This window comes from Erpetoichthys calabaricus, chromosome 12 (genome assembly GCF_900747795.2).
Source record: "Erpetoichthys calabaricus chromosome 12, fErpCal1.3, whole genome shotgun sequence".
Classification (NCBI taxonomy): Eukaryota; Metazoa; Chordata; class Cladistia; order Polypteriformes; family Polypteridae; genus Erpetoichthys; species Erpetoichthys calabaricus.
In genome coordinates, this window is record NC_041405.2 from 142,486,467 (window position 1) to 142,491,782 (window position 5,316).

General features: G+C 43.1%; 1 protein-coding gene across 1 annotated transcript in view; it reads right to left on the bottom strand.

Moving 5' to 3' along the window:
* LOC114663174 (sarcoplasmic reticulum histidine-rich calcium-binding protein) overlaps positions 1-4,237 on the bottom strand; it is a 52,122-nt gene extending 47,885 nt beyond the window's left edge. Inside the window, exon 1 of the mRNA XM_028816925.2 lies at positions 4,060-4,237. The gene's annotated coding sequence lies outside the window, so the exon portion shown is untranslated. The remainder of the gene's footprint in view (positions 1-4,059) is intronic.
* Positions 4,238-5,316: the final 1,079 nt, after the last annotated feature.

The window sequence follows — 5,316 nt, forward strand, 5'->3', positions numbered from 1 at the left end:
TGCGCTGTTACTGGTATTTTGATAAAAGAATCTGAATAACATATAAGAAGCGTATAAATTATTAAACAGTAAAACATTAACATTTAAGAAGTAAAGATACATTGAGTACTACTGTAGTGCTTTCGGGTATAGTACATTTTTTGTTTGCCCATTACATGCATAAATGTATACATTTTTTGGTGTACCTACCCAAGAACACGCGACATGACCCGGCAGTTAAAAATTTATCGCTCCAGCAATTTTAACTCTGTTACAAAGTCATCTAATATGGTATTGCAAACGGCAGCGGGAGCGTTTCTATAAACTCAATTTAAACTTACTGTTTACACTGTGCTTTGAAGATGCATAGTATGCGACACGTGTTTCGCCGTAATTGTGGGCTCATCAGGAGTACACAGTCACTGCACTCCCTTACGGGAATCGATCCTCGGACGTAGAGGCGAAGCCCCTAACGTTGTGCCACGGCGTGTGGTTCGTTCATTTGACAGCATATAGATCGGGGTAATTACATTGCAGGCATTCGTAGTCTGATTCACAATCTGATTGTATGGGTGGTTACCTACCAGGTAACGCTTGTGGTTGGTGAGCAAGTCGGCTAACTTCTGCCACGGTGCCCTCTTTCAGTTGCGAGAAGCAGATCATACAATGGTTGAAATAGTTTAATATATATAGCAAAATCACCGCGCTTCGCAGGGGCGAATATGGTATTGCAAACGGCAGCGTTTCTATAAACTTAAAGTTACGGTTTATACCGTGCCTTGTTTCATATTCTTTTCCTACCTTATCAATTGTGTAATGTGTTTTTTGAACAGGTTTGATTCATGGAAGAGATCACTCCTGCTGCGTTCAGTCACTTCACGTGAGCCACTGTCTTGTGTGATGTTGCGATGTCCACGGGTTTATTTAATGTTAGCTAAGACCCGGCAGTTAAAAGTTTCTCGCTACAGCAATTTTAACTCTGTTACAAAGTGATGCAAACTCTCGTTTATACCTCGTGTCTTCTCATTAAACTTGTATCTCGCGAATATGGCATTGCAAACGGCAGCGGGAGCGTTTCTATAAAGTTAAGGTTACGGTTTACACCGTGCTTTTTTATACCTCGTGTCTTCTCATTAAACTTGTATCTCGCGAATATGGTATTGCAAACGGCAGCGGGAGCGGTTCTATAAAGTTAATTTAGACTTACGGTTTACACCGTGCTTTTTTATACCTCGTGTCTTATGAAGATGCTTGTATGCGTCACTCACTCGCTTCTTATTGTTTCGCTGCCTTGTCAATTGTGTAATGAATGTTTTCTTCTGTGCTCTTTGGGGCTCCTCCTTCTTTTCTACGTACTGAGTTCACAGTCAGTTCACGTGATTACGTGGGAGGCGTGATGACGTGACACGCAACTCAGTCTCCTACGGCCATCTTGCTGCCTACCATTACAGTATATGGACAAAAAAGAGGTTCCAGTTATGACCATTACGCGTATAATTTTGAAATGAAAACTGCCTAACTTTTGTAAGTAAGCTGTAAGGAATGAGCCTGCCAAATTTCAGCCTTCCACCTACACGGGAAGTTGGAGAATTAGTGATGAGTGAGTCAGTGAGTCAGTCAGTCAGTCAGTCAGTCAGTGAGGGCTTTGCCTTTTATTATTATAGATTATATTATATTATATTATATTATATTATACAGTAATCCCTCCTCCATCGCGGGGGTTGCATTCCAGAGCCACCCGCGAAATAAGAAAATCCGCGAAGTAGAAACCATATGTTTATATGGTTATTTTTATATTGTCATGCTTGGGTCACAGATTTGCGCAGAAACACAGGAGGTTGTAGAGAGACAGGAACGTTATTCAAACACTGCAAACAAACATTTGCCTCTTTTTCAAAAGTTTAAACTGTGCTCCATGACAAGACAGAGATGACAGTTCTGTCTCACAATTAAAAGAATGCAAACATATCTTCCTCTTCAAAGGAGTGCGTGTCAGGACCACAGAATGTCACATAGATAGAGAAAACAATCTCTAGCAAACAAATCAATAGGGCTGTTTGGCTTTTAAGTATGCGAAGCACCGCGGCACAAAGCTGTTGAAGGCGGCAGCTCACACCCCCTCCGTCAGGAGCAGGGAGAGAGAGAGAGAGAGAGAGAGAGAGAGAGAGAGAGAGAGAGAGAGAGAGAGAGAGACAGAGACAGAGTTTGTTTTTCAGTCAAAAATCAATACGTGCCCTTCGAGCTTTTAAGTATGCGAAGCACCGTGCAGCATGTCGTTTCAGGAAGCAGCTGCACAAAAGATAGCAACGTGAAGATAATCTTTCAGCATTTTTAGACGAGCGTCCGTATCGTCTAGGTGTGCGAACAGCCCCCCTGCTCAATCCCCATACGTCAGGATCAGAGAAAGTCAGCGCAAGAGAGAGAGAAAAGTAAGCAATCTGGCTTCTCAGCCATCTGCCAATAGCGTCCCTTGTATGAAATCAACTGGGCAAACCAACTGAGGAAGCATGTACCAGAAATTAAAAGACCCATTGTCCGCAGAAATCCGCGAATCAGCAAAAAATCCGCGATATATATTTAAATATACTTACATATAAAATCCATGATGGAGTGAAGCCGCGAAAGGCGAAGCGCGATATAACGAGGGATCACTGTATTATATTATTCTCAAGCCAGTTGCACCCTATACTACCTGGGATAGACCCCACCATCCCACTTGACCTTCTTCAAGACTAAGCGGGTTAGAAAATAACTGACTGACAATTTCTTATATTATAATGTGTGCAGCATGGGGGCTGCCTCACAACAAGGAGATTGTGGTTTGTGTTCCTGGTGCTCCATGTGTGGAGTCTGCATGTTCTCTGAAGGTCTGCGTGGGTTTCCTCTCCTCCCACAGTTCAAAGACATGTAAGTTTGGTGGCTTGGTGATGTTAAATTGGCCATAGGGTGTGTGTGTGTGTGTTTATTTCCCTGTGATGGACTGGCACCCTGTCCTAGGAATGTTGCTGCTTTGTGCCCGCTGGTTGCTCTGATAGGCTGCAGGGAACCAAGCCTCTTCTGGGAGCATTGGAAGCAAGGCAGGAACTGACCTTGGATGGGATGCCAGTCCTCAGCCGGGCATTCTGATGCACGCACCCACAGTGACTCACACCATACAAATTTAAGTTCACCAGCTAATATAACATGCATGGTTTATGGATGTGGGAGTAAGAGAGAGTAACTGTAGAAAGCCCATAGGGAGAGTGACGGGAGTGAAAGAGGAGTGCAGGTGGACACATGGCATTTGCTTATAGGGTCTTTATTGGCATGTATATTATATCCCCTGTAACCTTGAATTGGATCAAGTGTGTCTGTGATATATCATCCCCACACAATCTTGAATGGGGTTAAGTGTGTCAGAGAATGTTAGATTATAATACTGTATATTATATTTCAACTTAAGTTAAAGATGTTTTGACACTTCAGCATTCTAAATTCTGTATTTAAAAGCTCTAATGTGCAAAAATAAGAACAGACACTATTTTGAGAGTGCAAATTTCAGACCCAAGCCGGGGGTCCACAAACAAGACTTTAAAGCACAATTTCCATCTGGTTCCTCTTTTTGTTAATCTGCCAGTTGTGTGCGAGAGGAGGCCCCGGCAGACATCATTTCTGTCCACACCAGATGGGCCTGACTTCACCTCTTCAAGCTTTGGGATTCGGGTGTCAGCTGTTAACGTTAATCTCCATCAACAGAGAAAAAAAAAAGAAAAAAAAACCATAACTAGAATGGCGCGTTTTTTTTTCTGGCTAGAATGTCTGTAAAATGAGATTGAAAAGCTTCTTTCCCTGTCCGGCTAAAGTCCCCCCTCACCCCAGGATCTCTGTTACTGTCTGATCCAGGCTGCAACTGAAAACTTCATGCTGCCTCCAAAAATAGCAGCTTCTCATGGGGGGGGGGGGAGACATGAGGCAGGGAGGCGCTCTTTTTTTTTTTTTTTTGTCTGACTTCTTGTCTTTTTCAACCCTTGATAGACAGACACACACACACATACGCAGGCCATGCCAGGCACCATGCTGCCCTCTTCCATATAGACGTACCTTGGTAGGCTGGCAGACGTGGGGTGAGCGCTGGCCGTCTGTGATGGTCCACGTCGAGTCTACCTGTGCACTGCTGAGGCCTTGTGTGCTCCTCAGCTGTCCAGGGCCACCTCCCCTCACTCAGTGTGACAGGCAGCAGCAAGTGCTGCCCAGAAGTATTGCATGCTGCTGGCTGACCCTCCCAGTGCTGCTCACTTTTGGCCTGACCTAGTCAATAGTCAGCAACCAATCCCCACCTCCTCTGCCACACGCTATCCTAAACACTCCATGATTGTCAAGTGCAGAAACTAATGAGCAGATGAGAGCTATGCAGTCGTGGAGAAGGAGGAGATGGAATCACGGGGCAGTTGAGACCCCTGAGTCAAGTCCCATTCTCTCATAATGTGATCCAGTAGAGTTGGTTGAATGTGAGAAGACCTGAAAGCTTAGCATTTTAGAAGGACAGGTAAAAGAGCGATGGCATTTATTATTGTTAGTGTTATGTGGCATAGTGGTGAGTGTTGCTGCCTCAAAGATCCAGCGTCTTGGGTTGGAAGACTGTGTCCAGTTCAGTGACGTGTGGTGAGGTTCATGGCTGGTGAAGCACTGACTCCTTTAGAGTCAGATTTACAAATATATGAACCCAAAAGAGTCCCCTCTTCACTATTCGATTGTCAGCCGGCATGCACATGGACTACTGGTTATGTTTCGTATCTCATCAGCATTCTTGACACACATTGGTAAGGTACATAATGGGATAAGAAAGATCGTTACATGTATAGCGGCGAGAGACAGAGAGCGGAGAGAGCGCATTGGCTCTGCACCCTCCATGCGTTCTAAATTTGCCGTTTCAATTCCACAATTCATAATCATACAACACAAATGAAAGTATAGAGTGGTGTACAAAAACAACAGATTTAGTTGTTTTTAAAAGCTTTTAATTCTGATGCTTAAATCAATTTTAATAGAATGTTCAGCAAAAAGATAACAAGAAAAACAAAATAATATTTTATTTAAGGTCAAAATGAAGTTTTTAAATATTGGATTGTTTTTTCTTAATCTGATCCAATTTTTTATAAAATTGAAAACTGTTTATTGTCTTACCTTTATTTGTAAATGAAGTCCATGCGCCTATCCGTCTCCACGAAAATTACCGTCACTTTCTTGTAAAAGTCCTCCTTATTTTCCTGTAGTTTTAAAAATCTTAATCTTCCATTTTGGCAGTCAGTCAGAACAGCAAATTAAACGGACCGCTGCAGTGCGCTTGACTTTCTGATA